This window comes from Macaca mulatta, chromosome 7 (assembly GCF_049350105.2).
Source record: "Macaca mulatta isolate MMU2019108-1 chromosome 7, T2T-MMU8v2.0, whole genome shotgun sequence".
In the NCBI taxonomy this organism is placed as follows: domain Eukaryota; kingdom Metazoa; phylum Chordata; class Mammalia; order Primates; family Cercopithecidae; genus Macaca; species Macaca mulatta.
The window spans coordinates 170017703-170036590 of NC_133412.1; the positions used below are offsets into that span (position 1 = coordinate 170017703).

The 18888-nt window shown below is 46.9% G+C and overlaps 1 pseudogene; it reads right to left on the reverse strand.

Moving 5' to 3' along the window:
- Positions 1-2027: 2027 nt before the first annotated feature.
- LOC704680 (ubiquitin-fold modifier-conjugating enzyme 1 pseudogene) lies at positions 2028-2594 on the reverse strand (annotated as a pseudogene).
- Between the last annotated feature and the right edge of the window lie 16294 nt (positions 2595-18888).

Sequence of the window (18888 nt, forward strand, 5' to 3'; positions counted from 1 at the left end):
CAGCCGGTCTCCAGTTGCAGGACAGATGCCTTTCTGAGTGTAGCCAGGAGGTCTGTGTGAGGAGGGAGTTTGTGGTCCCTGTGTGGGTCTTCCTAGGGCACCCCAATCCCTGAAGGGAACCTACGTCCTTCCAGGTATGAAGTAATGAAAGACCAGTAGTCATTCAACTCTAGCTACAAATGCCTGCTCTCCCACCTCTAAGCTGTGTATCCTTGGACAAGTCACCTGGCCTCTCTGTGCTTTCTGAGACTGTGCATTCATGCTGCTATCAAAGGGATGAGAGAACTGAGATTAAACGAGGGGAGGCCGCCGGGCACCATGGCTCACACCTGTAATCCCAGCACTCTGGGAGGCCGAGGCGGATAGGTCACCTGAGGTCAGGAGTTCAAGAGCAGCCTGGCCAACTTGGCAAAACCCCGTCTCTACTAAAAATACAAAAATTAGCCGGTTGTGGTGGCAGGCATCTGTAGTCCCAGCTCCTCGGGAGGCTGAAACAGGAGAATTGCTTGAACCTGGGGGGTGGAGGTTGCAGTGAGCCAAGATCATGCCACCGCACTGCAGCCTAGGCGACAGAGGGAGACTCTGTCTCAAACAAAACAAAACAAAAAAACAAATGAGGGGAGGTGCTGCCTGAAGTGCAGGGCCTAGAACAGAGGATTACTGAGAAAATGTTTGTTGGCTCTGAATCCTAAGACACTCTTCCACCTGGGAATGAGATCGATAGATCAATGAGAAGGGTGGGTTACTGGCCGATCAGGAGAGCCAGCTGTAGCTGCTGGTTCATCCACACCAAGGTGAAAATGAAAATGCACTCCTGTCCCTTTCCTCTGTTTTTAAAAGTCTCTCCCACAACCCTCCATAACTGTGGTGGAAAGAGTATACGGTGAGGACACAGGGACATTTAGCTAGAAGCATCCCAACCAGCCTCCTGCCTGATAATAACAACAAGAACTAACATTTATTATTGTTATAATAAACAGTAACATTGCTGATGGCTGGGTACCGTGTAAGGTGTCCTCCCAGCAGCACCCCATCCATGCTCACACCAACCCCCTGACCTGTGCCCTGGATTCATCCCTACCTGGCATAGAATGGAACTTTCTAGGAAACAGAGCTTGCCTGGCCACATGAGCTCAGTAAATGGCAGAGTTGAGACACAAACCCAGGCTGCCTGCCCCAAAACCCAAACCCACCAAATTAGATTGTCTTCCAAATGCAGAAATCCTCTCTGTAGCCCAACTTGGCCCAATTCTCTAGCTTTTGGGAAAAATACATTTCCTCTCTTCCCGTAGCCTAATTCGAAAACGAGGCATCTTTCACTTCACATTTCACAGCCGCAATTCTTTCTTGCACATAGAATCTATCCATCCCGCTGGCCCCCTTCCCTCTTCTGGGCACATTACAGGCTGTTGGCGTGTGTGTCTAAATAAACACCCATCAGCCTGGATCCTTGCAGGCTGATTCTAAACATTTGGCTCGGAAGGGTAGCACTGGGGGCTTGCAAACCCTTCACCTTTCTCCCCAGCACACTTCAAACATTCATTCCCCTTCTTGCATCTAGGAAAACCAGAGCGATCGGTTTCTCTCTCTACTCTTACACAGAACTTTGTGAAAACCTCTGTTAGACTGAAATAACCTTCTATATTTCTGTCTTGCTCATCAAGCTGAGAGTGTTTCTAGGTCAGGGTGGAGGGCCTGACATGTACTGTCTCCTTGGTACTAGGCTCTGTGCCATACATTACACACCTGGATTTATTTTTTTATTTTTGTTAATTTTTATTTTTTTTTACCAGAGGAAGCGGCTTTTATTGATGGGTTATCTCCAGAAACCAGAAAGACTTTATGTACTCACTTTCAGTTACCCCCATGCCTCCAGGATCGCATGTTGCTCCACCTGGGGGCGGATATAAATTACCTCTAGATTGTCCAAAGCCCAGGCTTTCCCTTCCTTGTGTAGCCTTAGAAACTAAGTAGCAATACTGGTTGGTGTGTGTTTGTTTCTACCCCAGCAATGACTGCTGATGCACAGGAAAACAGTATCATAGCCTATCAAAGGGCCCTCTGCCCTGCCTCAGTGGCTTGATTCTTCATTGGTTGCATTTCTCTTTGTGTTGGATGACGCCCTTCTGAATCAGATTAGGGATTTCTACTGCCAGCCCAGGACCCAGCCCCAGAGCCATGAGATGAGCTAGTCCAAATTTGGGCACATTCCTGGCCCACAAAGGTTTGAAATGATCCATCAGGCATATTTTGCCACCCCTGTACATCTTTGCTGTCTTTCCATCCAGCTCAGGAACTGCAATTTCTGGGGGCAGTAGTAGGATATGTGATAGGAATGTCAAACTCGATGTCAAACTAATATTTCAGGAGGTCATGGATATACCAGCATTTTCCAAACCACCGAGTCCCTTCCTTGTTGGACTCCAGTCGGAACCAATCGTTGTCAGCATTCTTGTTGTTTTCCACATACCAGATAAGGGACTGATATTCCTCCTTCAGTCGCTGCACCCACAACTCCCGATCTCGGGGTCCGGCGTTAGTCTTCACCACCGGGATCTCAGACACAACACGTCGCGTGGCCTCATCCGCCATCTTCGATTTATTCTTTTTAACAAGACCAAGTGAAGTATTAATGGTCACCCTTTACCAATGAGGGACAGGAGGCTGAAAGGAGAGGTGCATTTTCTCAGATAACATGGCCACTTTGAGGCAGAGCTGGGATTTCTGGGGCTCCCTCACTATGCCAGGGAGACCCTGTTCTATTCAGCCTCGTCCCACTGGGGCCTCCAAAGGGCCTGGCACAGCTTTCCAGCAAATGTTTGTTGACTGACCAACTGACTGACTGAATCAAAGAATGAATGAGCAAGTGTCTAATTTCCAGGATAACTGTGGAATGGGAGCTGTAAAGTGGCCCAGGTACTTTGCTTAGAAGCACAAACTAGGTTGGAAGAGCACTAGCTAATAGAGTTGTGGTCAGACATGGATTACACTTTTCCAAGCATTGGAATACAGTAATATCAATCATGTTTCTACAAATCGCCTTTTATTTCTTCTTTTTTTTTGAGACAGGGTCTCGCTGGCGTGCAGTGGTATGATCTTGGCTCACTGCAACCTCTGCCTCCTAGTTCAAGTGATCCTGCCGCTTTAGCCTCTCAAGTAGGTGGAATTACAGGTACGCGCCATCATGCCTGGCTCATTTTTGTATTTTTTGTAGAGATGAGGTCTCACTATGTTGCCCAGGGTGGTTTTGAACTCTTGGACTCAAGTGATGCACCCGCTTCAGCCTCCCAAAGTGCTGGGATTACAGGCATGAGCCACCGCGCCCGGCCTACCTTTTGTTTCTTCTCATTCTGCATATGTGGAATTTGCTGCATCTGGTTAGTCAGGCCAACTACAGTTGACCCTTAGACAAAACGGGTTTGAACTGCACAGGTTCACTTCTCTATGGATTTTCTCCCACCTCTGCCACCCCTGAGACAGCAAGACCACCCTTCCTCCTCCTCAGCCTACTCAACTGAAAGAGCAAGGCTGGAAGCCCCCTGTGATGATTCAATTCCACTTAATGAATAATACATAGATTTTCTCTTCCTTGTGATTTTCTTAATAACTTTCTTTTCTCTAGCTTACTTTATTGCAAGAATACAGCTTATGATACAACAGATAACATACGAAACATATGTTAATTGACTGTTTATATTATCAGTAAAGCTTCCAGTCAAGAGTAGGCTATTAGTAGTTACGTTTTGGGGGAGTCAAAAGTTATACACAGATTGTTGACTGTGCATGGGGGGCGGGGTCAGCGCCCCGAACCCACATGTTATTCAAGGGTCAACTGTACTTCATTTAGTCCATTGACTGAGAGGAAGGCTTTGCACATTCTTTAAATTGTTAGAATCATTGTTCAACAAACATACAGGTACAACAGATGCTGTGTGTGTACAGAGAGGAGAGTGGCTAAATGCTTTTTACCATGGTTTAATTTATCAAACCTCATGGCTTGGACTTTTAAGATCAACATTTGATTATCTGGCATGAATTGCTCCTAATTTTCATTGGCTTTTCCCCTTTAATAATGGTCTCCAAGAGGAGTTGCTATAATTTTCTTTCTTTCTTGTTTACATTTTTTGAAGACAGGGTCTCACTCTGTCACCCAGGCTGAAGTGCGGTGGCATGATCGTTGCTCACTGCAGCTTCAACTTCCCACACTCAAGAGATCGTCCTATCTCAGGCTCCCAAGTAGCTGGGACTACAGGCTTATACCACCACGCATGGCTAATTTAATTTGTTGTTGTTGTTGTTGGTAGAGACAGGTCTCACTATGTTGCTCAGCCTGGTCTCAAACTCCTGGCTTCAAGTGATCCTCCTGCCACAGCCTCCCAAAGTGCTGGGATTACAGGCATGAGCCACCTTGCCCAGCCACTAGAATTTTCTTGATAGAAGAGAGCTTAACGTTATCATCTGGCCCTTCTGTTTTAAATATGAGGACATCCAGTTCAATGTGACCAGGAAATGGCAAATCTCAGACCAGAGTTCAGGTCTCCTATCACCCAGCCAGTGTTCTCTGCTTAAACGAAAACCCAGCGGATCAGCTTCACCGTGCAACTGTGTACACTGCAGTCCTATGTCCCCGAGGTTCCCTTCTTGAAAACAGAGGTGATGTGAATGCATGCACTGATCATTAACCTGAATCTTAAAAATGATGACATGGTTTGTTTCTATAATATCCCTCCTAAGAATTGATCCCAAGAAAATAATTGGAAACGTGGATAAAGATTTACGCACCAAGATGTTCATTACTGAATTATTTATAACAGAAAAAGAGGAAAAAAAGAGAATGTAACCTAACAAAGAAACATCTATAGTATGAACTATTAGTCTGCCATTAAAATAAAGTTCCGGAGACTATTTAATGATTTTAGAACTCATTCAGAATAAAATACTAAGTGAGGAATGTAGGGCAAAAACACACGTTCATAGAACAATTGCAATTGTAAAAATATGCAATATACGTAGAAAAAAGACTGGAAAGAAATATATCAAAATGTTGGCAGAGGCCATTCGTTCAGTGACCACACTGAAGCATTGTGGATCGATGCTGTATCTCAGACACTGAGCTCTTCACTGGAGTGGGTTCCTGCCTTCCTGGGCCCTACTGTCAGGGGAAAGGATGGGCAAAGTGACATTATTTTAAAAATAATCATTAAGGCTGGGCGTGGTGGCTCATACTTGTAATCCCAGCACTTTGGGAGGCCGGGGTGAGTGGATCACCTGAAGTGAGGAGTTCAGCCTGGCCAACATGGTGAAACCCCACCTCTACTAAAATTACAAAAAATAGCCAGGCGTGGTGGCAGATGCCTGTAATCCCAGCTACTTGGGAGGCTGAGGCTGGAGAATGACTTGAATCCAGGACGCAGAGGTTGCAGTAAGCCAAGATTGCGCCACTGCACTGCAGCCTGGGCAACAGAACAAGACTCTGTCTCTAAAAAATAAAATAAAATAAAATAAAATAATAATCATTAAAATTAACCTGTAATTACAAATTGTGATCATTACTATTACAAAGGCTATTTCCAGAGGGTGAGATTATAGCTGAGTGTAATGTTTTTGGTTTTGGTTTGTATTCTTTTATTTTTTTTCTTTTTATGTTCTTCCAATTTTTCTTTACATCTTAAATTTCTGACAGTGGGACTTTATTAGAAAAACAGAGGACTTTTAGAAACACACAAACACAAAAGCCCAAGTACCTGCATGGCTTCCAGTGGACCCACTGACAATGGAGCTCCCGGAGCCCCTCAGAAGGAGCCTGGCGCGCCTGTGGAGGGGACGAAGCCCTGTCCCTGGAGCCACATGACTGTGTGAGTTTCCTTTGCTGCTGTAAAAATTCCTCAAACTTAGTGACTTAAAAGAACAACATTTATTTTCTTGCAGTTCTAGAGACCAGAACTGTAATAAATGTTGTTCAAAATTGATGTCAGTGGGCTAACGTCAAGGTGTTGATGGGGTCAGTTCCTTCTGAGGTTCTAGAGGAAAATCTGTTTCCTTTCCTTTTTCAGTTTCTGGTGGTCACCTACAACGCTTGGCTCATGGCCTTTTCCTCAAATGCACTGCCGCTTCCATCATCATGTGGCCTCTGACCCTCTCTCTCTTACAGCCAAGCCTCACTGTTCATTTTAAAAGAACATTTGTGATTATATTTAGGGCCCACCTGGATAATGCAAGATCATCCCCATCTCAAGATCCTTAACTTAATCACACCTGCAGAGTCCTTTTGCCACATAAGGTAACATACAGAGGTTCCAGGGCTGGGGACCTGGACATCTTCGGGGGCTATGATTCAGCCTTCTGCAGTGGCTTGTCAAAAGTTTGCAGATTTACTGAATGCTAAACCTTATTTGCCAATCTCAGAACAGCTTTGCCTCATATGTATGTTTTTTTCATTTTGTTTCTCTTGAGAAAAAAGAAAGAGTGGCATGTCTGAAAATTCATTTGTGCCATTAGCACTACTTAAACCTTTGGTAGCTCTCCACGCACCCCACCAGGTGTACTCTGTTAAAGAATTTGCTTGGCAGTTTGTATCAAAAACGGGAGGGATGTCTACGTATGCAAATAAAGAGAGAGAGAGAGTGAGGGACAGAGACAGAGAGAGGGCGGGGGAGGATTATTGTAAGCTAATGCCTGCATTTCAAACATTCAGTCCAGTTAAAACGTTGACATCAAGCATTGTGTATGTTCCTGGGGGAGGGCTCTCTGAGTTGTGTATCTCATGGGTGTCATTGAATGTTATTGTTGCCTCGCTAAATATTCATGGATGAATATGTGGAATAAATTCTCTTGTAAACTGACAGAGAGCAAGTAAGGCCTGTCCTTGAGTCTCTCATCTGCATCCTCATTTCTGAAAAACTGTCTATTTGGGCACGAGTGTGTGTGTGTGTGTGTGTGTGTGTGCGCGCGCGCATGCAAAAGTGTGGGCACGATGTACTTGGTTAATTTAAGCAGAAGAATCCCATTTTCTTTGCTTTGCTTTTTTTTTTTTTTTTCCAGACGGAGTTTCACTCTTATTGCCCAGGCTGGAGTGCAATGGTGCAATCTTGGCTCACCAAAACCTCCACCTCCCAGGTTCAAATGATTCTCCCGACTCAGCCTCCTAGGTAGCTGAGATTATAGGTGTGCACCACAATGCCCAGCTAATTTTGTATTTTTAGTAGAGACAAGGTTTCACCATGTTGACAAGTTTGGTCTTGAACTCCTGACCTCAAGTGATCTGCCCGCCCTGGCCTCCCAAAGTGCTGAGATTAGAGGCGTGAGCACCTGGCCAAAACCATCCTCTGTAGGGGTTATAGTTGAGAGGTGGGGCAGGTTCTAAGAGTTCCAAGAATGTACACACGCACGTGCACACTCACAGAGAAGAACTTCTTTAGACTCAGAACAAAGTCTCTAGGGGTGGCCGTGGGCCAGAGTGCTTCTGGATGGAGAGAGAGAGAGAATGGGGGTGGGGACACTGAGGACATTGAGTTACCGACCTATGAGACATAGAGGATGAGGGAGGAACAGTGATTCCTGGAGACTGCCTAGATGCTGCCTTCCCTAGGACATCTACTGTGACCCTGGGTCTTCTCCTCCACCAGGACTGGCCAGTTGCCCAGCCTTGGGGTTTCCATGGCATGCTGCATGGACACCCATGACAGCAAACTATCCCCTGGTGGTCTGAGGGCTCCTCAAGGACTCCCTTGCTACTGTATCCCTAACACCCCAGCCATGTGCTATGTACTTAGAAGGTGTTGGTGGAAGACACTTGCCCTTGTTCACTCCATCCTCCATAGACACAGAAGTTTTAACGATGCCCCCGGATGCTGAGAATGAGAACTGCATTTATCTGCCTTCTTTGCAGTGAGGTGTGGCCACCTGCACCAGTGGGAATGGGAGGGAATCGATAGGAGTAAGTTCTACATCCTGCCTTTAAAGAGTAAACACACACCTTCCTCTGTCCCTGCAGGCTGGCTGGAATTTGGGCATGACAGAGAGCCCCCTTGAGCTGTGGAGCAAAGGGAAATGCACTAACAGGGCACAGCAGTAAGACAGAAGGGGCCTGGCCCGTGATGCCGTGAGGCTGCTGCCCAGCCCTGCACTGTTTGCCCCAGCTGTTTACCTGGGGAGATAATTACGGTTCTACCTAGGCAAGGATTTGGTACCTTGGGTCTCTGGTTCAGCAGTCCAAGCTAAATACTATACAATGCTCAGAATGTTTGCGCATTCACGGATGGTAACAGGCTCAGAGCCTTCCTACGATACCCCAGGCCAAGACTCTTCGTGTCTCCTTGTTACAGGAAAGGGGTCCCGATCCAGACCCCAAGAGAGGGTTCTTGGATCTCATGCAAGAAAGAATTCAGGGCCAGTCTGCAGTGCAAAGTGAAGGCAAGTTTATTAAGAAAGTAAAGGAATAAAAGAATGGCTACTCCATAGACAGAGCAGCCCTGAGGGCTGCTGTTTGCCCATTTTTATAGTTATTTCTTGATGACATGCTAAACAAGGGGTGGATAATTCATGCCTTCCCTTTTTAGACCATATAAGGTAACTTCCTGATGTTACCATGGCATTTGTAAACTGTCATGGTACTGGTGGGAGTGTAGCAGTGAGGAGGACCAGAGGTCACTCTCATCGCCATCTTGGTTTTGGTAGGTTTGGGTCGGCTTCTTTACTGCAACCTGCTTTATCAGCAAGGTCTTTATGACCCGCATCTTGTGCCAACCTCCTATCTCATCTTGTGACTTAAAATGCCCTAGCCTCCTGGGAGTGCAGCCCAGTAGGTCTCAGTCTCATTTTACCCAGCTCCTATTCAAGATGGAGTTGTTCTGTTTCAAATGTCTCTGACACCCACACTGTGAACAGAATAATCCCATCCCTCTAGGAGATGTCTGTATCCTAATCTCTGAAATCTGTGAATATGGTAACTTCAGTGGCAGAGAGATCTTTGCAGATGTGATTAAAATAAGAATGGGAGTGAGGAGGCCACATGGTGTGGGGCCCTGGAACCAGATCCAGGGAGCACAGGGCAATGCTACAAAGACCAGTGGGTGCCAGAGCAGGGTATCCAGAGACCTGACAGCCATATGTCTCCTTACAGGACAGAAAAGGGACTAGGGCTGTCATCTGTCATCCCATGGGGTGGGTCACACCCTAACCGGAGGTCACTGGGAGCCTCAAGCAACATTTCCCCACCCCCAGCACCTCACTGACCCCTTGACCCCAGATTCCATCATGAAATGAGGAGGGGAAGATCCTGGAAAATGGAGCAGAAGCCTAGAAAGAGGCTAAGATCTCACCTGACAACCACAGAGCAGTCTTAATTGGCAAAACCAAGGTTTCTGCCATCACAGGATTGGGACTCGAGAGCAAGAGGAAAGCAGTTATAGACAACACAGCAAGTTACATTGGTTTTTCTTCTGTTCATCTGTACATCTGCATAAATCCCAGCCCAACTATTGAAGGAGAAGCAGAATGTAGGAGAGGAATGTGGAGTCCACTCGTGTCACTGACTTTCTGGAAACTTCTCATTGGCTTGCTGCTGGGAGAGTTTCACAAGGAGAGCATGGATGCAGATACGGCAGGGCCTGTGGGCTGGCCAGGTCTGTCCTGGGAGCTGCGGGGAGCAGCAAGGAGCACGGTCTCTATTCTCCAGACCTCTACAGGCTCCTTTCTGCTTTTTGCCTCACTCAAAATGCCCCAGAAGTGATCAACTGGGCATTCATCTTTTTTTTTTTTTTTTAAAGAGAGAAGATTGTGAGCCTTCTCTGGGTATTCCTGAAGGTCACTCAGCTTGGGAAAAGTTGACACAGCACCTGCAGGAAGATGGAGCTTTGTGAGAAATGGCCTTCCAATTGCTGGGGCCACTCCTGTTGGGGTGCTCAGTGCAGGACTTGGAAAGGCACCCCATCCCCAATCAGTGCTGGCTGAGCTGGCCTGAGGGTGGAGTGACAGAACCCACATTATGCCTTCCTGAGATGGTTTTCCTGTCAGGGTCCCTTAAGTGGAAAACCTTCTCCATGTCTGAGGGCTGGGGGCAGATGAGGCCTGAGGTAGTGATTATTATTGTTGTATTGTCTAAAAGAGAAATCTTTGAGGCTTTGACAGGGTGGAAGTCTGTTCATGGCATATGACCAAGCAGATCCAACTCAGATGCTAAGAGTCACTACCTCTAAACGTCTCTAAGGCCCTCAGTCTCTAAAGCTAACTCCTTCTGCCATCATCTTGGTGGCCACCAGGGAGCTCATCATCTTGTAAAATCTGACCCAAGCGTGGACACAGCTCTCCTCCCGAAAGAAAGAACAGTGTGCCGACAAGCGGCAGGTGCCCACTAGAGAGTACTTAAGTAAAGAGTGCTTAAAATGACAGGCGGCCCTGTCTGCCTGGGGCGCACTCCCAACACCCTACTTTACAAATTCTGTAGGGGCTGATAGGGTCTGGGCTATTGCCATCTACCCAAAGTCCAGTTGAGGCTTGTCACAGCCCGGCCTGAATAAACACGCGCTGTAGTTGAAAGAGCTGAGACTCTCGGCTTTCTTGAACCATGTGGCCTCCCCTGACATTTAAGATTGCAAGTTAAGTTGTCCATTTATTCATGCAGAAAGGATTTCTTCTGGGTGCTTGAATAAGTTTTATTTCCTCTCTTACTTCTGGGTTTCTCATTAATAAGAGCGACATTCCAACTCTCAGGACTGGGACCAGGGGTCACATTTCCAGGAAGCCTCTGTGGATGGGTGGGTTCTCCTTCTGCCCCCAGCCCTTTGAGCTTCCCTCTATCCTCGTGTGGGCACTCGTCCTGCCACTGTCTGCTGACATCAGTTTTCCCACGCAGAGCTTACGCTCCTTCACGGTCAGGGGCGTGGTTCTCAGCTGGGCCTGGCACCATCTAGGCCCTCAATACGTGTTCTTGGGATGAGCCAAGGAAGGCAGGGATAGATGCAAACCCATAATATAACCCTAGGGATGTGACTACCACACACCATGGCAGCAATGCCCTGGCAGCAACGCCCTGGTAGAGGTGGGAGCTCTGTGGTGGGGACACACCCTCCTTACTGTGCATTCAGAGATTTGCCGTGTGTTTTGCATTCGGGAACACGACTTTCAAGGGGAGAATTCCATTAGTGAACAGGAGTCTCTTCCCTGACTGACCAACTGTGTTGCCATGGTGGGGAGGCGCAGTGGAGGGCCCTGGCTCATTTCTTTATAAACCATGTCTGCTTTAATGCTCTCTCCTCCTGTCTGTTCCCCCAAATAAGCCGTGAGCTGAGGGATGACAGGAGAAAGTGAGGCAAAGTCTTTACAGCTTCTGCTCCTTGATTCTGGCTTTCCCAGCTCTGGGCTGGCTACCTGGGTGGATGCAGGGGTCCCCAGGGCCAGGAACTAGACCCATAGCACATGTAATTTCCTCCTGGGCTTGGCGTGTGGTGCTGCGGGTGGCATTTAATCTTGGCTGGTGACTGGCTGACCAGAGACTGGATTCCAGATGGGAAAGGAACAGGCATTTGCCCCCAACCGATAGCTCACGAGGACAAGCAATCAATTATTCAGGGAGCAATTATTAAATTAGGGACCTGTGTGGACCTTTCAGCCCTGATTGCTCTGTTCCTGCTCCCTGGCAGGGTGGGTTAGCACCCCCAGAAAGAGGAAAGAAAATACATCCACGCAAGGCACCCCAGCTCTGTATCCCAAGAGACTGTGGGAGTGCAGGGGTTTCAGGACCTGCCGACTCACTGAACTCTCCAGGATGAGCCCTTTCACCTCTCTGAGCCTTGCTTTTCTTGTCTGTTAGGATTGCAAACCCTGTTCTGCCTAACTCTCAAGTCTGGTTGGGATGGGGACTTTGCTGCCTATAAAACGTGTGCCACTATGAGCAAGCCGTTGTAGGTATCACCCCCCAAAGGCTTGGCAAGAGAGGAAGTGAAGCCCATTCACCGCTGTGAAGATCTGGGTTTTCTGTGGGTTTTGTTTGCCTGCCAGCCCCATTTGGCCAAGGCTTGGGAATCCGGCCTGGATTTTGCCAAGCTGGACTCAATGCAAATGAATGCTGTGGTCCGTGTTCACGAGTCACTGTGTGGCCTTCCCTTCAACCCTCTGCCTGTGGAATCTACACCTGAGCCTGACCTCCCCTCAGTGCCTGCCCTGCACTGAGCTCTGTATCTGGTGGATGCATGTGACATGGTGGGTCAGTTTCCTCCTGTGAGTATAACAAATCAGGACACATTTAGTGGCTCAATAACACAAATTCATTCTCTAACAGTTCCAGAAGTTAGAAATTGCATCTTACAAGATGAAAATCAAGTGCAGCAAGGCTGGTTCCTTCTGGAGCCTTTTAGGAGAATGATTTCCTGCCTTTTCCAGCTTGCAGAGGCTGCCTAGATTCCTTGGCTTGTGGCCTCTTCTTTAATCTTCAAAGCCAAACAGGGACTATCAGACTGCTCCCTCCTCTGTTATTATAGCACTTTCTTCTCTGTCCTCTGACCCTAGCCTCCCTCTTACAAGGACACGTAAGATTACACTTAGGGCACACCCAAGATCATCCAGGAGCATCTCCTAGTTCAAGATCTTTCACTTAATCCCATTGGCAAAGTCCTGTTTGCCGTGTAAGATGACATAGTCACAGGTTCCTGGGATGAGGCGGTGGGCATCTTTGGGGGCCAGGATCCAGCCTGTCTCACAAGTTCTCTGCTGTACAGGTGGAAGGGATGGGCAGCACCCCCATTTCAGTTCCCAGTAACCCTGGCCACCCTGGTCTGAGCACACATCTGGGGACCCGCACTTCACCAGGACACTCTACAGGAAAGAAGCACATCAGACTGGACTTAAACAATGGACTTAGTTAGTAGGGTAAAGGAATGGGGCTCCTGAGGAGTGGTGGCAAAACATTTTTTAATTATTTAGCAGTGTGTGCATTAGAAGGCCATTATATAGAATAGCAAATTATAAACAACAACTTCCACAATAAGGTAATAAAATAAATAATACATTAACGAGGTGCAGCGCTCCCGAGTCAGAGGGGCTGACAGTAATGGAGCCCTGCCAGACGCAGCGGTCTGCCGGAGCAGAGGCCATAAAGCTGCGAGTACTAAGTGAAGCCAGTGAGTAGTAGGGGCTGGGCCTCCCGCCTTCCCAGCCCACAGGTGTCCACAGCCCGATGAGGAAGGGTCGCCACCAGTGCTGAGACAGCTGGGCTGCGTCTGTCTGAAGCTTATTGTGAGGTTTCCTGTGAAGCCACCCAGCCACATTCCCCTCAACTCTGGACTCTGGGATGACCACCACGGTGCTTACAGGTGCTGTGAGGTTAGTCACACAGGTTCTGGGTCTCGACAGCCTGGACTCAAATCCTGGCTCTACTGCTTACAGAGTCTCAAGGTTCTCATCTGAGAAATGGGAGTGATGATGATGGTATGTCTCTCACAGCACTACCAATGCTGTGACCGGTACTTGTGAAGCTCCAAGAGTATTGGGCATACAGTCAACATGCAATGACTGTTAGCTCTTTGTTTTCAGCTATTATTATTATTAGCAATATGGTCTGGTTTTATCACCCAGGCTGGAGTGCAATGGTGCAATCATAGATCACTGCAACGTTGAACTCCCAGGCTTAAAAGATCCTCCCATCTCAGCCTCTTGAGTAGCTGAGACTACAGGTATGCACCACCATGCCCAGCTAATTTATTTATTTTACTATTATTATTAGAGACAAGGTCTTGCTTTGTTGCCCAGGCTAGTTTTGAACTCCTGGGCTCAAGGAATCCTTTCACCTTGGCCTCCCAAAGTGCTGGGATTACAGGCATGAGCCACCGCACCCAGCCAGCCATTATTATTATAGTAGGCTGAATCATGGCCCCAGAGATACATATCCAGGCCCTAATCCCCAGAATCTGTGAATACGTTACCTTGCATGGCAAAAGGGACTTTGCAGATGGGATCAAGGGAAAGACCTTGAGATGGAAAGATGATCCTAGATAATCTGAGTGGGCCCTAAATGTAACCATGAGTGTCCTTGTAAGAGGGAGGCAGAGGAGAAATTGACACAGAAGAAATGTAACAACAAGCCAGATGCGACACTGCTGGCTTTGAAGGTGGAGGGAGGGGCCACAAGCCAAGGAATGGAGGAAAGGCAGCTCTGGAAGCTGGGAAAGGCAGGGAAATGGATTCTCCAGAGAGCACAGCCCTGCTGACACCTTGATCTCAGCCCAGTGGAACTGGTTTTGGACTTTGATCTTCAGAATGGTAAGAAAATAAATGTGTGTTGTTTTAATCCACCCATTTTGTGGTGATTTGTTCTGGTAGCCATGGGGAATGAATGTAGTTATTATGCATCACACAGTTCCTGTGTGTAGCGGTAGAGGATGGTATTAAGAAAGGTCATGATGTTCCCTAAGTACGTCTTGTTCATGGATCTGCACATTTATTGAGTACCCGATATGTACTCAATATATTTTGTGTGTGTGTGTGTGCGCTATAAGGCAAGGCTGTGCATAGCCTATTGTAAATAGGTAATGTCCCTTAGAGCATCAGAGAAGTAGGCGGTGGGCTCTGCAATCCCGGACCTGAATGACAATTCTAGCTTTAATTAGCTATGTGCCTCTGGGCAAAGTGTTTAGCCTCTCGGGGCCTCCCTGAGTCTTTTCAGTGGGAATACTACTAGCGTCTCCCTCACAGGGTGCTTGTGGCGATTAAATAAGTAAATACACAAAAGGATTTTAGAACAGTGATCTGAGACATGCATTACTCACTAAGCAGTGACTATCATTACAACAGAACAAAACAGGAGGACCATATTCCAATGAGAAGGTTGGGAGCATTCCTTCTGCATTCCAGTCAGAGGGAAGAGCATGTGCAAAGGGCCTGGGGGCAGGAAGAAGCTGTGAATTCAAAAAAACTAGACAAAGGCCAGAACAGAGACAGAGTGGTGGCGTGTGAATATATGGAACAAGCTGAGGCCAGATGCAGCAAGTTCCTGGAGGTCACAGCGAGGATTTCACATGTATCCTCAGAACCGTGGGAAGATTTGGAGTGGTTTTTAGGCAAACAAGTGATACAATGTGATTTGCACTTTTTAAAAATTCTTTTGACCACTGAGTGGAGACTGGAACAGAGAAGAGTCAGATAGGCTACAGGGAATCTGAGAAACGGCTTTTGCAACTTGGGCGAGACAGGTGTCTGGAATCAGGATTAAGAAAATCGAAAAGTCGAGAGGAAGTCAGAGGAGCAAGAGACACAGCTTTTGTAGAGGTCCAGCTGCTACACGGGGGAGGCTAGTGTGTGCAGTGGAGTGAGGAGGGGTGGGAAGCAGGCAGGGCCACATGTTGGGAGGAAATAGGAAGCAAGAGCATCATGGTTGGCTGGGCGTGGTGGGTCATGTCTGTAAGTCTATAATTCCAGCACTTTGGGAGTCTGGGACGGGTGGATCACAAGGTCAGGAGTTTGAGACCAGCCCCTGTCTCTACTAAAAATACAAAAATTAGCTGAATGTGGTGGCACGTGCCTGTAATCCCAGCTACTCTAGAGGCTGGGGCAGGAGAATTGCTTGAACCCAGGAAACTGGGTCAGAGTGAGCTGAGATCGTGCCACTGTACTTCAGCCTGGGTGACAGAGTGAGATTCCATCTTAAACAATCAAACAAAAAGCCCAACATGGTTCTGTCAGAAGGGACCCTCTAGGGCTGCCATGTGCAGTGGTGCTGGTTGTTCACTGCACAAGTATACCAAAGCAGTTGGGGCAGGTTGGGACAGGTGAGAGGGGCTGACATCCAGCCAGTATTCAGCCGGTAAAGCTGGGCTGGGTCTGCTCAAAGGAAGGGTTGCCTTTTCCTGTGTCCCACAGATACGCCCTATGGGCTCTGAGGACAGCATTACTCTCGTCACTCCAGAGCAGGGTTGTGGTCATTTTGGGGTGAGCCAGAACCCATCTGGTGGCTCCCATACCATCTGTGGTGGAAACAGAACAACGGCGTGGAGCTCGTGACTTGGAGTGACTTGGGGTGAGCTGCCGCTCACTCACAGAGTGACCTCCAGCAGAGTGACCTCCAGTAACCCATCTGGCCTTGATTCCCTTGTCTGTAAAAGGGGACAATAACGCCTCTCATCTGCATTGCTCATAGGAGTCCCAGGGTTTAGAAAGGATGCAGAGAAGCCGGGCAACACCCAGCACTCCCTGCAGACCACAAAACTCCGGACTTTGTGCACCGAGTCCAGCCTGGTTTTCCTCCTTGCCGTGTTTACACCTGAGCCTCGTACCCAGCTCTTTGGGTGAGAATGAACTCCATCCCTGACCATTAGGAGACCCCTGCTGTTGTTTCTCTTAACCCTGGTTACTTTACGGCAATCATCCCAACTTACACTTAGTTTCTTTTTTATTTTGTTTTTCTTTGTCTTGCCTCACAAAACTATAAAGTATCCGTTCTGTCTCAGTCGCTTTTGTATCTTCAGAGTCTAGCACAATGCTTGATGGATATTTGTGGATACTGATAAATATTTGTTGATGAGTGAAGGGATTGATTTAGTGCTCCTGGAGAGCCCCATCAAATGGCTGGGAGTAGCTATCCCACACACACAGGCGCACATCAGGACTCACCATGTGCACACAGCAGCCGGCTGAGGCCAACTGAGATGGGTGTGGGGGAAAAGTGCCTGCTTCTAATTTCTAGAAAGGGGCAAAGAAATGGAGGAGATGAGAAAAGGATACTTGAAGGGGAACAAAAAGGACAGAGAAAGAAGATGTTTATTTTGGGGTTGTTGATTTATTTTGTTGAAGATTTTATGACGGTCCCAGGATTTGCCTGATGCCTGGAATGACCCAGCTTTTCTCCAGCCCTGACACAAGCCTCAGACAAGGAGGTTGATCTGAAGTCACTTACAGCTGATTTCTGCAGAATGAGAAAGCCAGGGTACAGAGAGACTTAAAAGGGGCACCCGAAAAGCAGGCTGTATTGGTCCGATCCATAGCATATTAATTATGAATTATGAGAACATTTCAGAAAGATGTGGTGGGCCCCTCTGGGATCCTTTCTGTGGATACCTCTTCGGGGAGGAATTTTAGACTTAACATTTAAAGAATCGCTATGCAATCTTCTGACAGACAGCCCCAGCAAAAGAAAAAAAAGCCTCCAAGTCTGGTCCTGCGTCCTATTTGTGTATCTGGGAAACTGGTCTTCCGCATCTGTTCTGATTTCCTTCTCAGCCAATGATATGAGCTTTCTTCACTGCCTCACACTTGTCGGATATTTATTCAGGACTCATTTTAGAACCAGGAAGCTCCTTAGCCCAAGCGATTTGCACTTCTTGGTGAACTCTTCAACACAAATGTAGAAAAAGTAAATTTTTTTTTTTTGTAATGAGATTTTCCTTAATGTCAATTTCCTTGGACATTTATTTATTGGCTGCTTTGTGAGCTGTCTTCAGGTGCTGTGGCTGCAGCCCCAGCCCATGCTTAAGCTATATGTGATTTTGCTAATCAGAAGGGTTTGGGAAATATTTTACCCTTGACAGTGACCTGTATTACAATTAAAGCTTATGATGTGGGTCTCTTATTTGCCTAAGGAGACAGCAAGATTTGCTATGTAATTTGAGAAGCACTTACAATACAGCTATCCATGCTGTAAGCTGATTATAAATAAAGTTCAGCCCAATTGCTTCCATCAGAATATCAGCATTCACAGTCAAATAAAAGGGCACCACCCTGATGCACAGTTGCTCTGTATTGCTTTTGTACATAAATCAGATTCTCTTAGCAACTGCTGCATATCATGTTTATTAAACACCTTCTGGTTATTACAGAGCAAGGTACTAAAAAATCCCTCTCAAAGAGTCTCAGAAAATCTTTTCGCTTATCAACTATTTTTAAAGTCTGCTGGAGATGAACAGTATTTTCTGCAGAAGAGGCCCTTTGAGGGCTTGGCGTACTGGGTGGGCTCTGGAAGTCACATAAGCAGAGGTTTTTAAATTTTTTTGCGCACTTTGCAAACAGAGAAACATGTCTCCTGCCAAACCCTTTGCCTCATTGTGTCCGTCAGGGTTCACAGGACAGAAGGAAAGTTAATCGTTTCTCTTGTCATGGCAGACAGACAACTGGGGATTCTTTGAGCTGAAAGGGCTTTGAGAAGCTGCGGTATCCAGCTCCCTGGCTGGACAGATGAGGAGACCAAGGAGCAAAAAGAGGAGGTGACCTGTGACTATATGATCACCAGGCAAGCAAGGGGCCTGGCCCGACTCACAGTCCTGCGTTCATTTAGGGGGCGCAAAAGCCTTCAAGCTTCTTTACTCATTCAGCTTATTTATTTATTCTGTTAAACACAACTATATTCTTAATGTATATTATTCAAACCATACATAATTAATGGGAGCAAAAGGTAAAGTGTCTACTACTCTTCTCTCAATGCCACTTCTGTTCCTTGACTACCGCAATGAGACATCTGAAGCAAGAGGCAGATGTGATTGAGTTAAGGCTCTTGAGATGGGGGATTATTCTAGATGCTCAGGTGGGCCCCAGAGTGTAATCACCCTTATCAGAAGGAGGCAGGGGTGGATTGAACACTCTCACCCCTTTTGCTCAGCATTTTATAAACCTATGTGTATTTGCAGAAAAGTAGGCTGCTGTTTTTTTCATAGACAAGATGATACTGTACATATCGCTCTGCAAATTGCTGGTTTTGTTTTGTTTTTGTTTTTCTCTCCTTTAACAACATCTCAGAAATCTTTCCACGCTAGTGTACGGACACACACACACACAGTATACACACACACACACACACACACATTGTATATAGATTGTCCTCTTTCATTTTAATGCTTACATAGTATTCCACAATAGTAATAAGCATCATTTATTTATACTTCTCCATTATGAACATTTAGCTCACTTCCA